Source organism: Myotis yumanensis, unplaced genomic scaffold (assembly GCF_028538775.1).
Source record: "Myotis yumanensis isolate MYYU_CA2020_CCGP unplaced genomic scaffold, mMyoYum1.0.hap1 SCAF_12, whole genome shotgun sequence".
Taxonomy (NCBI): domain Eukaryota; kingdom Metazoa; phylum Chordata; class Mammalia; order Chiroptera; family Vespertilionidae; genus Myotis; species Myotis yumanensis.
In genome coordinates, this window is record NW_027223763.1 from 49,204,542 (window position 1) to 49,221,915 (window position 17,374).

Genomic DNA, 17,374 nt, shown 5'->3' on the forward strand with positions numbered 1-17,374 from the left:
ATTTATTTGAGCCAAAATGACAACAATGCTGGGAAGCAAGCTCTCAAATGCTCCAAAGAATGAGTTTTGCAATTTCCTTTATACCTTTGGAATGAAGGAGGGAACATAAGGAAGATTACATGAAGGTGGAAGAAAGCAGGTGGAGATTGAATTACAGGATAGTTAACAAGATTATGTGCTCTCCAGAAGGTAGTTACACCTTGAGAGGGGTATTACTTCCCGAATTTCAAAGGTGTGTTAACCTAGATGCTCAAGAACAATGGACAGGACTAGTTTAAAACCTTTCACTAAAGACGTTATAGGCCTGAAGTGAGACTACCCACCATGACCTGCTCAGTGAGGAATTTATAATCACATCACCCTGTGAAGTTACTTTTGGTTCCATTTATTATAGCTCTTTTTTTTTTGTCCACACCCCTTTGTTCTTTCATCTGGGGGCTTATTACATCCAAACATGAATTTTTCTCTAACTTGAATTTATTAGTTCTAAAGTTTTCCCTCTTGAGGTTTTATTTTTTCCATTATCGTGTATACATTTTTATGTATTATCTGTCCACATTCTTTAACAATCCTGTTTAAACAATACTTCATCAGTAGTCAACATGATTGGTTCATAGCAGTAAATTAGTAGTAGTAGTAGAAGTTTCTTTGAGTAAGATTTCTTTTTAATCTTTTTAAAAAGTTTCAGTCACAGACATAGATGCCAACATTCATTCTAATATAATTTGGTGGCTATCTTCAGCTTCCTCTTTTTTTCTTTTTATTTATTTCAGAGTGGAAAGGAGAGGGAGAGAGAGATAGAAACATCAATGATGAGAGAGAATCATCGATCGATCGGCTGCCTCCAGCACACCCCACACTGGGGATTAAGCCCACAACCCAGGCATATGCCCTTACTGGGAATCGAACTGCGACCTGGTTCATAGGTCAATGACAAACCACTGAGCCACACTGGCTGGGCTTCAGCTTCCTCTTTTAAGAAAAATGTAATATATATATATATATATATATGTATATATATATATATGTGTGTATATATATATATATATATATATATATACACACATATGCCTAATATGCAAATTGTCCCCCTGGGAGTTCGACCCGGAGACCAGGAGTTCCACTATGACGTGCGCTGACCACCAGGGGATGGCGTGGAATGAAGGGCGGCTCTGGCCAGCACCCAGAAGAAAAGCCCCAGCCAGCACCTGGAAGGCATCAATTGGCCCTGATCGCCAGACGGGCCTAGGGATCCTACTCGTGCATGAATTTCATGCACTGGCCTGTAGTGAGTTGTATAAGATCCATTTTACCTGAATGTATATGTAGCATTATTTATCAAAGAGAGTGACTATTTTTCATTCCCTGACTTACTCAGGAGCCATATGGTTTATGAAACCATATTGTAATTGTCACTATGTGGTAGTTGTTAGAATAAAGTAGATGTCATTACTCAAAGGAGCATAAGCTGTTTTACTAAGAAATTTTGGAGGGTTCCATGCCTAAGACATGACATGTAATGCTTACATCTGGCTATCCAATTATTATTACCATTTATTATGTTATGTGGAAAGATTTCTCACACTTATGTAATACCCTTTGTAATACTTTTAGCGAAAAATTAAAAAAAAAAAAAAAAAAGAAAGAAAGATTTCTCTTCGGCACTATGAAGTCAATGAAATTAGACTCAGCATTAGAAACATTAAAGTTATTTGCATTTTGTGTACCAGTGTGTATGTGGGGAGATACTGTTTATAAATCCTTATATCTTTTAATTCATTATAGTATAAAAATTAGATAGAAGTCCATTTTTTAAGTACCATCCAATTTTTTTTCCCTGATTGTTTGTGGCAAATGCTTCTAAAAGAATATCTGGGTTTAGACTCAGAGACTCTCCCTACTATCTAGGCAGAATCATGCAAGTCACTACTATAACCTCTATGGTTGTGGTTCATTGTTAGCTCCAGATAACTTTTATGCCTATAATATGTAAGACCTCTTTTTGGAAAAGGAAGAGACACAATTACATTCTTTTGCTTTGGGTTGTTGAGTATAATCAGGAAGAGGTCTCATCTGTTCAGAGGAAAATGAGTAAGTCTTACCTTGGAGAAAAATAAGACATAAAAGACTGTGTTTAGCACAGTTTTCCCACTCTAATAGTTTTACCTCAAACCCAGCTACCAGCTTACCAAGGCTGAATCCCATGTAAAAATGATTAAATCAGCTGGAGCAGTCCATGAAGTAGGCAAGGTGGGAGACAAAGTCTTGTCATACCATGGTGAATAAGTTTCTAGACCTCTGAGCTGTATTTTTTGTTCAATCACAGGGAAGCTCTGTTTAATTTTTTATTTAGTATCCAGAGCATGGATTGTGACTTAGTTCACTCTGGTCAATGGCCAGGAACTCTCACATCTGTGAGTGGAAAACTTCCATACTCTTAATTTTTAAGTGTCTTCTAAAAATCAAATTCAATATTATCTAATGCACTATGTGGTGGTTGTTTCATAAAATAAAGAAGATGCAGTTTATTACTGAGTGGCGATCATATTTTTAATTGTGAAAAAACATCTCATGGCTCATCCAGGGGTAATGTTCAAAATGGTTAATAGGTGGTATGTATGAGCATACATAAATGAGAGAGGAACCAGTCACATGGAGCATGTGTCCATTTCCTGTCTGATCATTTTCCAGTCAGCTCAATTCATTTTTTCTTTTAAAATATTTAATTTTTCAATTATAGTTGGCATGCAATATTATATTAGTTTCAGATGCATAACCCAACAATTAGACAATTTATATAAGTTAAAAGTGATGACCCTGAAAAATCTAGTACCTGTCTGACACCATACCTAGTTATTACAATATTATTGACTATATTCCTTATGCTATTCTTTATATCCCCATGATTATTCTGTAACCACCAATTTTTACTTCTTAATCCCTTCACCTTTTTCACCACTCCCCCAAACCTCTCCAACTGGCAATGGTCAAAATGTTCTCTGTATCTATGAGTCTGTTTTTGTTCTGCTTGTTTGTGTAGTTTTTTAGAATCCACATATAAGTGAAATAGGACTTTTGTCTTTTTATTTAAAGTAATTGTTGGTAGATATATATTTATTGTCATTTTATTATTCATATGTTATATTTTATATCTTCTTCTTCTTAAGACCCTTTAACAAATTTCTTGTAATACTGGTTTGGTGTTGAGGAACTCCTTTAGTTTTTTCTTGTTTGAGAAGCCCTTTATCTCTCCTTCAATTCTAAATGATAACTTTCCTGGGTAATCTTGGCCATACGTCCTTGCTTTTCATCACTTTGAATATTTCTCCTTTCTGGTCTGTAAAGTTTCTGTTGAGAAATCAGCTAACAGTTTTATGGGAGCTCCCTGGTAGGTAATTAACTGCCTTTCTCTTGCTCCTTTTAAGATTCTTTCTTTGTCTTTAAACTTTGGCATTTTAATTATGATGTGTCTTGGTGTGGGCCTCTTTGAATTCACCTTGTTTGGGATTCTCTGTGCTTCCTGGGCCCCTGTATCTATTTCTTTCATCAAGTTAGGGACATTCTCTATTATTATTTTTTTCAAATAGGTTTTCAATTCCTTGCTCTCTCTTTTCCTTCCAGGACCCCCATGATTCAAATTTTGATAAGCTTGATGTTGTCCCAGAAACCCCTTAAACTAGCCTCATTTTTTTTGGGGGGGGGGGGGGGGGAGGGTTCTTTTTGCTTTTCTGACTGGGTTGCTGATTTAATCCTTTACTTTGTCTAAACTACTATTGATTCCCTCTAATGTATTTTTCATTTCAGTTATTATTCCTTTCTGACTTGTTCTTTTTTATGTTTTTTACCTCCATTTTTATGTTTCCTATTTCTTTGTTGAAGTTCTCACTGAGTTCATCTACTCTTCCCCTAAGTTCATTAAGCATCCTTAAAATCAGTATTTTGAATTCTGCATTTTGTATATTGCTTATTTCCATTTTATTTAATTCATTTTCTGGAGTTTTGTCCTGCTCTTTCATTTGGGACATGTTTCTTTGTCTCCTCATTTTGGCTGCCTCCCTGTGTTTGTTTCTATGTATTAGGTAGAGCTGCTATATCTCCCAGTCTTAGCAGAGTGGCCTTACGCAATAGGTGTCCTGTAGGGCCCAGTGGTGCAGCTTTCCCAGTCACCCAAGCTGGGCACTGCAGGTGCAATCCCCTGCAGGGGGCTATATACATGCTCCTGTTGTTGTTGAGCCTTGATTGCTATTGCCACGTCAATGGGAGGGATTGACTCCCTGGGCTGATCAGCTGTGAGGACCAACCATGACTACAGCAGAGAAGTTGCTGTGCAGGGACCAAACCCATGAAGCAAGACTCACTTCAGCAGGGCTCTGGTTCCCAATGAGTCCACCCCTGAGTGTGTCACTCATGGAAGTGGTTGGGTGGCACTCCAGTGTGTTCTAAAGCTGTCCACCTAGTGTTCTGGTTTTGGGTGTTCCTGAGAGGTGCAGGCCAACATCAGCCACCACCTGTGCCCTGCCTAGGGCCACCTGGCATGAGCTACAAAGTGATCTGAAGATGGCTGCTATTTGTGTTGAGTTTGAAGGAGCCTGGAAGAGACTAAACTGTAAAGTGAGGCCGGCTGCTGCTAGTACCAGGCCTGGGACCACTTAGCAAGAGGTATGGGGCACATGGAGGCCAGATGCAGCCTGTATGGAGTTTATGAACCCTTGAGAGAGTTTAGGAAAGTGCAGCATGGGTTATTGCAGGTCATTTGTATAAAAAAGCTACTGAAAGAAATTTGGATGAGCCCAAATTCTGGGGGGTGGGGCATCTCAGAGAATCATCAGGGCAGGCGATCAGTGTTAGCCAGGCTGATGGAGACTCAGATTGGTGACCAACTGCAGGAGGAGGGCTCAGAAAAGGAAAGATGGCTTCTGTCAGCACTTCTATCTGGAAGAAAGCCACTCCTCTAGCCCTCATCCCAAAACCAGACAATTCAGTTCCTCCTGTGTGTCCCTCGTGCCTTCCAAGCTGCTTCCCAAGCACTGGAGCTCAGAATGAGTGAGTCCAAGTAAATCTGTGTGCCAGTTCTTCAAGAGGCACTTCCTAGGACCCCAGCAGCTTTCCGTATCCCTCAGGCACAATCTCCACTGGTTTTCACAGCCATAAGTTATGGGGACTTCTGTTTCTGGCACTGGAACCCTGGGCTGAAGGTCCTTCTGTGGGGCTGGAACCCCATCACCCCTCAGGGGGGAACCTCCACTGCTGAAATATCCCTTCTGTTGCACATCTCCACCCCTTGTGGTTTCTTCTGTATATCTTTAGCTAGAGGACTTCGGTTCAGCTAGATTTCCGGTGGTTCTGAATGTAATTTTGATGTGGCTGTGGGAGGATGTGAGTACCTCATTTACCTACTTTGCCATCTTGAACAAAAATCTCAACTCATTCTTTTTCTTTTTAATTGATTTTTAGAAAGAGGAAGGGAGAGAGAGAGAGAAACACACATCCTGACTGAGGATCGAACCTGCAACCTGCATATGTACCCTGATGGAATCAAACCCACGATGCTTCAACCAACTGAGCCACAGCAGCGAGGGTTCAATTCTTTCCTAAACACAGACGTTGATGCTCCCTTAATTGTTTTAACCACAAAATAGAGTACTTACTTAATTCTGTCAATGAGTCTCCTTGACCACCACACTTGAAACTGTGGACTTCATTTTTATTTATTTATTTATTTATTTAATCCTCATCTGAAGATATTTTTCCATTGATTTTTTAAAAATATATTTTATTGATTTTTTACGGAGAGGAAGGGAGAGAGATAGAGAGTTAGAAACATCAATGAGAGAGAAACGTCGATCAGCTGCCCCTGACCGGAATCGAACTGGGACCTTTCAGTCTGCAGGCCGACGCTCTATCCACTGAGCCAAACTGGCTTTGGCTCCATTGATTTTTTTAGAGAGAATGGAAGGAAAAGGAAGAGATAGAGAGAGATAAACATCGATGTGACAGAGACACATAGACTGGTTGCCTCCCAACGGGAGCCAGAGGTAGAGCCTGCAACAATGGCACCTCCCTTTTACTAGAATTGAACTTGTGCCACCCTGCAGTACGCAGGCCGACCCTCCAACCACTGAGCTAGGGCTCAACTCCATATATTTTAGAATGGACTGACAGTCTCTCTTCCCTTTAACTTGTTTAATTTAATTAACATATAAATATAACATACACATAGAAAATTGCACAAGTTATGTCTGCACAACTTAAGGACTTTTCACTAAGTAAACAAACCTAAGTAATTATATAAAGAAAGAAGAATACAGAATTTCAGAAGCCTCTTCATGCTACTCTCTACCTTGGGAATAGCCATTGTTATACTGTACATTCTAATATCATATATTCAATTTTCTGGTGTGGTTTTGGAACCATTTTTAAATGAATTCATACATTTTAATTCATACATGTTTGTGTCTGGCCTCTTTCACTCAACATTAGGTTTCTGAGTTTTATCTGTATTGTTGCACATAGAAGTAGCTTGTTTATTCTCATTACTGTTTAGAATTCCTCTAAACAAATGTGCCATAATGTATTTGTCATACTGTAGATTGACATTTGTATTGTTTACTATAGCTTAGAGTTATATGAATAAGATGCTATAAACATTCCCTTATATGTATTTTGGAGATATTTTTATGCCTTTCTATTGGGTTTATACCTTTAAGTAGAATTGTTGGGTCAAAGGCATGCATATGTTCAGCTTTAGTGGATACTACCAAATTATTTTCGAGAGTGGTTGTAGCAATTTATACTCTCATCAGCCATGTACACAAATTCCAGTTGCCCTGAATCCTTGCAAACACCTAGTATTTTCTGTCTTCCTCATTTTAGCCATTTTGATAGGTGGGCATTGTGGTCCTCTTCAATTTTAAAGCATACATTTATTTCACCTTTCCTAGGAATATATTATGTCACACACAGACAACTAGTATTAATTCCCCAGACTTGAGTTACACAGCAAACACACTTTAGAAGAAAAAATCTTTTTTGGGATTATAATTTTGGAGCTGAGGCACTCCTCGGTTGTGTCCCGTCCCAGTTGCAAGGCAACATTAAGTAGAGAAGAAAACATGCCATCATATTGCATTTGGATTTCAAAAAAAATAGCCAGGAATCACATTTTTAAAAACATTATACTATAGAATAAAAGGGGATAATCTTTTAACCCCTGGTTGGAAGTTGAGTTTTTTACACTTTGACTACAACATACATTAAAAATTTAGCCAAGTTATTGTTGAATCATTATGAGCTAAAAAAAAATCCACCCTTGTTCATTTTCTTAATTAAAACATTGTTCAAATAACATATAATTTAACAAAGTATCTGCTTTGTGTGATGTATCACAAGCATTTGATAAACTTCATCATCTAGAGGTTCTACATGTGACATCAAAATACTAAATGCTGATTGGTTGGCAAGTTTTTGTTCATTTTTAGCACAAAGATAGTTGTTATAATCCAGTTGGGTGTCAGAAGCTTTAAAATAGAAAATTCAGACAAAGCAAAGTGCATTTATGAAACTTATCTTTAGTCTTCATAGTATAACTAGCAAGCAATTTATAAACCAGTAGTTCACTCTTATCCTTAAGGAGAAAACTTTTTTAAAATGTTTTTATTTCAAAAGCTGATACCTTAATCTTCCACCAGTACAAAGTTTTACTAACTCATTTAGTACGTTGGGCTCCCTTTTCTTGAACCTAGATTTTAGAGATTAGAGTCCTTCATTCCCCATTTCCATAAACATCTGGCTCATTCTTTTAGAAACTCCTCTTGTTATTCCTTTGTTTTCCAAATCTGCCTTCAAATGAAACCTACTAGTTCCCAGGATCAATTCCAGAAGTATCTAGTGGCATCCCTATGCACTGGGAATGGAAATTGGGTATACTTTCACTGACTTAAAACATACATGTGTGAAATCTGAAATAAATTTCTTATCAATGTTTTATGTGGTTGAAAATATACCCAAATCAGCCTTATTCTTTACAAATGAGCCAATTTAAAGTTATATTTCACTCTACCTTGAAGATTATCTGTAAAATAACAAAGACCTGTCTGTCTAAAAATCTTGTTTCTCTTAAAAAACAAACAACAAATTACTCGATAGAATTTAAGGTAGGTAATGCTCAAAGAACCATGTATTTGTTAGGATTTGGAATTGTGCATATGAAACCACTTTAGGTTTTGGAATCTGGACACTATTCCCAGAGTAAAAGCTGACATTAATGGGGAAGTTCTGATTCCCAACTAAGCAGTCTGTTTTGATTGTATTGTTGCCAATTCCATATGACCTCACACTTGTTGGCCTATATTTGCAGAGAATTAGGAGAGATCCAGAAATAATTCTTACTTACTTACATACATTCATTCATACATACATACATACACACACACACACACACACACACAGATTCAATTACTATCTTTTCATGAATAAACAGAGATGATACATTTTGATATATCTGCATTCCCTACCCTTGCAAGTTGTATTCTTTTGTGGATCCAGGTATAAACATTTAGAGAACAAAACAAGTCATGTCTAAAGCCGTAAATTGAATTAAAATAGATTAGATTTTATCTCCAGCGTTGAGTGCTGATTTATGACCTATGACTCAGATATACACACAGGCTGTGGCACCTGCTTTTTCCTTGTCTATCTCTCAGCAAAGCCTTTGTCCAGGCGGAGATTTTGCCCCCGCCCGTTGTTCCTTTGCCACCTTCTTCTGTGGCAGAATGCTGTGCCAGAACTATTTGCTATGACTCAGTTTTAATTACATCTTCTAAAACCTTTCCCTACCCGCATGTTGTCTTATAAGCTAGAAGGAAACAAATCAAGGCAACCACTCCTAACCCATCCAAAAAAGTGAGCAGTTTCATTGGTTTCCAGAGATGGCACACTGCATTGTGTAAGAATGTTTTCAAACAGTTATTAAATTCCACATATGAGACATAAGGACAAGACCAAAAATTTTCCTGATTAACTGTAAGTGTTCCCTGTACTTCTTCACATTTTGTTTCTCTTTGCTGTTAATTAGTATTTTAAAGAAACAGTAACCCCCCCCCCCCCCCCAGCTGGTTTGGCTCTGTGGATAGAGCGTCAGCCTGTAGAGTGAAGGGTCCTGGGTTCGATTCTGGTCAGGGGCATGTACCCAGGTTGCGGGCTCCATCCCCAGTGGGAGTGGGGGGGTGTGTGGGGGGGGGGGGGACGCCTGCAGGAGGTAGCCAATCAATGATTCTCTCTCATCATTGATGTTTCTCTCTCTCCCTCTCCCTTCTTCTCTGAAATCAATAAAAATACATTAAAAAAGAAGAAACAGTAGCAAGACACAGAAGAAAAAGCAGTCACAGCTACTACTCTGCGTTGGGAAACCTGAGTTCTGGTCTTGGCTCCACCCTGTACCCACTCAATAACTGTGCGAATTTGAGTATGATCTGCTCTGAATGTCACTTCCCTCATCTGTAAAATAAGGAGTTTTAAGTCAGCTATGCAGGTTTTTTAAATGTTTGTTTTTTAATCCTCACCTAGGATATGTTTATTGATTTTAGAGAGGGAGAATGGGAGAGAGAGAGAGAGAGAGAGAGAGAAAGAGAGAGAGAGAGAGAGATGTGAGAGAGAAACATCAATTGATTGCCTCCCACACATGCCCCAAGCGGGAATTAAACCCACAACCTAGGTAAGTGTCGTAAAAGGGAATTAAACATGCCACCTTTCATTGTACAGGACAATGCTCCAACCAACTGCGCCACACCAGCCAAACATATTAAAATCAGTTTATTTATATGTCATTTCTTTTTTAAAAAAATATATTTTTATTTATTTCAGAGAGAAAAGTAGAGGGAGAGAGAGATAGAAACATCAATGATGAGAGAGAATCATTGACCAGCTGCTTCCTGTACGCCCCCACTGGGGATGGAGCTCACAACCCAGGTATGGTGCCCTTGACCAGAATCAAACCTGGGACCCTTCAGTCCACAGGCTGACACTTTATCCGCTTAGCCGAACCAGCTAGGGCAGTGGGCGGAAAACTGCAGCTTGTGAGCCACATGTGGCTCTTTGGTCCCTTGAGTGTGGCTCTTCCACAAAATACCACGTGTGGGTGCGCACATACAGTGCGATTGAAACTTTGTGGCCCACGCGCAGAAGTCGGTATTTTGTGGAAGAGCCACACTCAAGGGGCCAAAGAGCCGCATGTGGCTCGAGAGCTGCAGTTTGCCAACCACTGGGCTAGGGGTATATGTCATTTCTGATTGTCCTAATACATGAAGCTTTTGCAGATTGGTTTCTGCTGTCTATTTCTGCTGTGGGCTCTTGCCATGGTGCTTAGTACTTTTGTTTGCTTTGTAAACTTTGACTAAAAACTACTCATTTGGCCTGGAAGTTTTTATTGGAGGAGAATAAAACAACACATTGAAATGAATAATTAAAATGTTTTAATTTAAAATGTTTAGTCACACTAAAACTACAGGGCCATAGGCCAAACAGAAAGTCAGCTTCTTTAAATGTTTTAGAAAGAACATGGACCCAAGAATGAGAAGACCTGGGTTCTATAGGTAACTAAGTTGTTTCCAAATTGCTAGCTGTCCAGCAGAGGAAGTAGAGAAACAAACACAGTTGGATATGATAAGCAACTAAGAAAGGAAGCAATAAATTCTGTCTGATTTTTGGTGGTTAAAGAGACAAAGGTATTTTAATTGGGCTCCAAGGGTTAGCTAGCAGCTTTTTAGTCAAAGAGGACGAGGTATCTATACCAAGAGGAACAGCTTGAACAAAGTTGTAAACATGTGAAAGTGTGTGATGAATTGAGGAACAGGGAGCAGTCCTGTGGTTCTAAAAAGTACAGGGTGTGGAGGGAGGGCCTGTGTGAGGCTAGAAAGACTGAAGGGGAGGTAGTATCAGTGCATAAAAATGATTAGATAAGACTGCATCCAGAAAAACTGTGGAAAAGCATAGAAGTGCTTTATAAATGCTAAGTGTTTTTCACCTTGGAGATGTTAAAGTAATTTTTTCCTAAAAATTCATACTATCACTCCTCTCCTCTCACATGGGGTTGGCTTGAGTCATAGATTGAGTCACCAGATTTCTTTATTCAGTGTTTCCTCTCTCTAGAATATTTTCTCTTAGGTCCAGGTAAGAGACACATAGGAACTTTCAGAGTGGTGAAGAGTAAGGGGTCAGGAAGTGATTCAGATTGGCTAAGGAGAGTGCTGTCTCACTTCCCCAAACTTCAGCCTCCCCCCCTTCTTCCACATCACTTACTCTGATCTGTCCAAGAAAGAAGTGAAGCCACTACACCAAGAGAGCAGAAAATCAGTGTGAGCACCTTCCTTTCTCGTCCTCTCCCTTCTGCTCCCATGAAAAATCTCCCAGAATGAAGTCATATAGTATGGCCAAGCTTAGTCATGCACCCCATTTCCTCTCCCTCCTACCAGCCAGGATCAAACAAGCAAACTTGACAAGGTGGCGAATGGATTTTAAGGCCCAGGAATTCAATCCCACCTCATTCTTCCAATGGCTGTCATGGAGTAAGAGAAAGAACCAGATGGTCTTGATTTCAGAGACTGGCTTTGCTATTTATTAGCTATGTGGCCTTTTGCAAGACACTTAATCTCACCTCTAAAATGAAGACAATCAGCCTTGGCCAGTGTGGCTCAGTTGGTTGGAGTGTCGTCTGGTACACTGAAAGGTGGTGGATTCAGTTTCTGGTCAGGGCACACACTCAGGCTGTTGGTTCAATCACTCAACCTTTTTTAGGCAAAGAGGAAGAGGTATCTACAGCAAGAGGAATAGCTAGAACAAAGTTGTGAAGACGTGAAAGTGTGTGATCGAACCCAGGAACCAAGAGGCCAACAGTTGGATACCAGTCAGGGCTCATGCTCAAGTTGCAGGCCAATTGATGATGGGGGTGCAGAGGCAGCCAATTGATGATGTTTCTCTTTCATTGATGTTTCTCTCTATTCCTCTCCCTTCCACTCTCTCTAAAAAATCAATAGGACAGTTTTTGTTGTTTTGTTGTTAATCCTCACCAGAGGATATTTTTCCATTGATTTTTTTAGAGAGAATGTAAGAGATGGGGAGAGACAGGGAGAGAGAAACATTGATGTGAGAGAAACACATTTGGTAGCTTCCTGCATGCACCCTGACCAGGGCCTGCGATCTAGCCTGCAAGCGAGGTATGTGCCCTTGACCAGAATTGAACTTAGCACCCTTCAGTACAGAGGTAGATGATCTATCCACTGAGCCAAACTGACTAGACCAGATAGGACGGTTTTATAAAAAAGAAAATGGAGACAATCAAATACCAGGGTCATGTTGACAATTACAGATCATGTATATAAAGCATCTGGCCTGTAGAAGAGACACAAGACACTGTAATTGTATCACCATCATTTTCATCACAAACAATGCCATTACTTAGAACTTGAATTAATGCAGACTCCTTGATGGTTTCATTTCTTCCCGGTTACTATCCTTACGTAGCAGCCAGAGCACTCTTAAAAACCTCCCGTATTACTTAAAACCCTTCTTTGGCTTCCCATGGCACTATGAATAAAATTAAGCTCCTTCTCCTCACCTCTAGGATGCAGCCTTCCCCCCTTTCCCTTTTATTTGCACCTACATTACATTATACTCTCCCCATTGCTCACCTGCTCCAGCCACACTGGCCCTCTCAGTTCCCTAAATGTTACAAGTTCTGTCAGGTCCTTTGCGCCTGAGATTTTCTCTGCCCAGAGAGTACCCTCTGCCCTCTCCTTTCCATATGTTCTCATACCCTTTGGCTACAGCTTAATGCCACCTTCTGTGGCCACTCCACTCCTTTATCTTTTTTACCAGCCTAATTCTTATTTATCACTGTTCATAAATGATTTGTTTTGTGACTATTTGTTCAATACCTACCTCCCCCAAAGGAAGTAAGCTCTAGGAGGGCAGGAAAGAGTAAGCTATGTAACCCTAGCACCTAGCCCAGCATGAAACAAGTGTTTGAGTTATTTTTGTTGTTATTACAAGGCAGCACTCTGTGCTATAGTACAAACAGATACCAATCCAGTCTCATTTGTGACCTCAGGACCTCAGGGAGGTTAGGATTTCCTAACAATGATTACTAGTCATGTTTCCTTTCAAAGCACTTTACTACTTACTAGGGCAGTGATTTTCAACCTTTTTCATCTCATGGCACACATAAACTAATTACTAAAACTCTGGAGCACACCAAGAAAATATATTTTTGGTTGATCTGACAAAAAACATTAGGTATAATTTTTATTTATTCACTCTATTGTTGGATGGCTATTGTTGTGTTGACTTTTGTCATTTTTTCTTTTTTTTTTTAAATCCTCACCCGAGATGTTTCCATTGATTTTAGAGAGAGAGGAAGGAAAAGAGAGAGAAAAAAATATCAATATGAGAGAGAAACATTGATTGGTTGCCTTCTGTATGAACCCCAACCAGGGATCAAACCCTGCTACCCAGGTATGTGCCCTGACCGGGAATTGAACCCCCAACCTTTTTTGGTGCATGGGACAGAGCTTCAACCAACTGAGTAACCTGATTAGGGCTAATGTCATTTTTTTTTAATTTGACAATTTAATGGAAAAGAGGTCAGTGTCCCTGACTAAAAAGTTAGACATTGCATGTTATAAAAATTCTTGCAGGATACATGTGGAAAATCACTGTACTACGACATCAAAGGTTGAACTTTCAATTTTCTATACTGTTCAAATTTTCCATAAGAACATGTATTTTTAATAAAAATATCTTATAAACCCTGTATTTAACAACAAGGTACCTCACAGGGAAAAATATGATTAAATGCATTTGTTTTAAAAGTAAAATTCACAGTAAAATAAGAAACACCAGCCCTGGCCGGCTTGGCTCAGTGGATAGAGCGTCAGCCTGCGGACTGAAGGGTCCCAGGTTCGATTCTGGCCAAGGGCACATGCCTGGGTTGCGGGCTCAGTCCCCAGTGGGGGGCGTGCAGGAGGCAGCCGATTGGTGATTCTCTCTCACCATTGATGTTTCTATCTCTCTCTCCTTCTCCCTTCCTCTCTGAAATCAATAAAGAAATATATTTTAAAAAAAAAAGAAAAAAGAAAAAAAAAAAAAGAAAGACCAACCATGGCCTTGCCAGTGTGGCTCAGTGGTTGAGCGACATCAACCTATCAACGAGGAGGTCAAGGTTCAATTCCCAGTCAGGGCATATGCCTGGTTGTGGGCTTGATCCCCAGTGTGGGGTGTGCTAGAGACAGTCGATCAATGATTTTCTCTCATCATTGATGCTTCTCTCTCTCTCCCCCTCTCCCTTTCTCTCTGAAATCAATAAAAATATATTTTAAAAATGACTGATGGACTTATTAAAAGGAGAGAAATTGCTAAACAAAGGGTATTGTCTGACATGTAAGAGAAGGTTAGTGATTCAATAAATGATTTTCCAGTTGGTCAAATGTAGATAATATGACAAAGTGAAATGAAAATTTTTACAGTGTCCCTTGGGTTAAGGCTGATGGAATACATAGTCCCTGGCAAATAATGAGCACTTAATATTTGTTGAATTTAAGTTTCTGTAAGCCTTTTTCAGTCAAAGAGGTAACCATACATATTGTAACTTTAGAAAGGACTATATCCCCATAAATTTTTCTTGTTGCTCAGGGGTGCATTACCAATTACAATTTCTATTTACAATTACATTTCTATTTAATTTTGATAAATTAAAATCTTCTTTCAGGTTTAAAAAATAATAATTTAAAAGTATGTCATCTTCTCTGTAATATTCCCCTCCTACATACATGCATACTCCTTACCCACTCCTTCCTCTTTTCTTAAAAAGCTCCTATTTCCTGTAATTACCTTAAATGTGGCTTTCCCCTGGTGAAACCATTATTCTCAAAACCCACTCTCTTTCCTTGTGTGCTCATCTCCCAGGGCCAATAGAGGAAGTCGCCCTTGCTAACCCCAGCCCTGGGCCCAAGGACTTACGTTCATTTCTTTCTATTCTGGTCATCAGGGACCCTGATGTTCTTTTCTATTCCATGTTGCTTCTACTGTCATCACCCTTGATAAATTGAGTGCCTGTCTTGATGACTCTTTAATACTTTCCCATAGCTCACCCACAAAAGCTCGTCCTGACTACCATTACCATCAGAACATCTCTATCTCCAGAATAGGGAACATTGGAATTTCCTGTTTAACCATTTGTAAGTGTACGGTGAAGTAACATAAGTACTCTCACATTGCTAAGCAACCATCTCTAAAACTTTTTCATCTAACTAAACTAAAATTCAATATCCATGAACAGTAGTTCCCCATTCCTTAGTTAATTTTTGTATATATTCTCCAAGAAACTGTTTCAGGTTTTTCCCACTTACCCTCAAAAATTCAAACTCATGTGTATTTCTATTAATCTCTACAATTCTTCTCACAATCTATTTTATGAAAAAGATTCAAACCATTTACAAGATCTTCAAGGTCATGTTCCTCGTCCTTAAAATCTCTCTCATTCTCTCACTTTTTCTCCTCGCCTATAAAAAAAGAAGTATCCCTTCTCCTTTTCAAAGCTTACTCTTCCAGTAGAGTTATTTCCCTCTCTCTTCTCTGTCTCCACTAGGGCTTTATTATATCAAGTTTTCTACTTTTCATCGGTTCCTTTCTCTATGAATTAAAACATTCTCAAGAGTCCCACATCACAGTAAAATACTGTTAGGGTTGCCGAAGGAGGAATGCATGAGGCCAAAAGTGGTAAGGGATTATGAATTTTTTAGGTCATCTGACACCAAATGGGCTGAGCCCCAAAATGTCACCATCGCCCAGACAGGAAGTCAGAGATTTTTAAAGGACTCTAGGCCAGTGGCCAGCAAACTCATTAGTCAACAGAGCCAAATATCAACAGTACTTCTTCAAAACAGATTCACCCAGGCCGAAAACTGACTTCTGCGCATGGGCCACGAAGTTTCAATCGCACTGTACGTGCGCCCGCACGTGGTATTTTGTGGAAGAGCCACACTCAAGGGGCCAAAGAGCCGCATGTGGCTCGAGAGCCGCAGTTTGCTGACCATGGCTCTAGGCAGGTTTTTTCTGGGCAGAGAATTCTCTGGGTAGATCTGGATCCTAGGAAGTTCCAGAGGGGACGTATAATAGTCTCAGCAGGGGAAGTATAATAGTCTCAGTAAGTAAAATGGAATGTCAGTTGTGAAGTGATCTAGTGGAGGGGGTGTTGATTCAATTATGTGATCAGACCTAACATTCCAGCTTTTTTGTTTTATGGAATAGGGGCGAAGGTCATATCTTCTGTAGTTGCTTCCTGCTGCGGGGGGGGGGGGGGGGGGGGGGAGCAGGGGGGGGGCGGGGGTTTGAAAGAGGGAATGGACTTTGATTAAGGTTAGCTGGAACATTGTATACATTTCTCATGGTTGGAGTGAGGTGTTGCAGCATGATTTCCCCAAGAGACTGGTTGGTGAAGGCTCAAAAGCAGTCCTGTTGAGTGACTTGGGAGGTAAAAGCTGGTCCTGAGGCTACCACAGTGTCACTTGTCTGGTTTTGCTACTTTTATGGGCCTGGAGCTAAAATACAACTCAGGCCTAGATGTTATCTTTAGGAAAGAAAATATCAGGGCTCTAAGCTGCCTGCCTAGTGATATGAAAGGGGAATATAGGTTACCCTGGGGGTGAGGTTCTTGTTTTCCCAGTTTTGCCCCTTGCTAGGAGCTTTCTGGCCCAATGAGTTTCTATACCTATACCTGGCCCATCATCCTTGCTCTGGAGATCCCAGGGTCTACATCTCCTCCTCCTGAATTTTTTAAAGGAAAAAGGTGTGCAGGGTCTCTTAGCTGCTTCCTGCTGAAAGGGGATGATGTTTTCCTTTAAAGCCAAAATCCTTGCTCTCTGTCAGAGAGACAATGAAGCCTGAGCAAAGGAGGTTGTGATGGTGTCTAGGGGTGGTATATCCTGAGTACAATCAGGGCTTGTAACATGGTGGAGACAAACTGTTTTATAAATTTTAATATTATTGAAGCAACTACTAGAACAACAAGAATTATAACAAACTAGTGGCCCGGTGCATGAAATTCATGCACATTAAGAGGGGATTAATTAGAGGAAATATTTTAATATTGCTATTTGCCCTTTCTCTATAATAGAAGTGTCAGAGATTAAAGAAAATTAGTAAAAATATATATGAAAATCTTCCTCCTGTCAGAGTCTGGGGCACATCATGAGACCCAGAGTCAAGTCCCTGCCCACCCATGTGTGCCTCAAAATCACACAAGACTCAAACCCAGCTGCTCTCCCCCCACTGGGCTAGATCCAGACCCAGCCGGTCCCACCCTTGTCAAGCCCCGCTGGGCAGG

At 39.9% G+C, this 17,374-nt stretch overlaps 1 protein-coding gene across 4 annotated transcripts in view; it reads left to right on the top strand.

Moving 5' to 3' along the window:
* Positions 1–17,374, top strand: part of IL33 (interleukin 33) — a 42,597-nt gene that overhangs the window by 1,855 nt on the left and 23,368 nt on the right. The window lies entirely within an intron of this gene.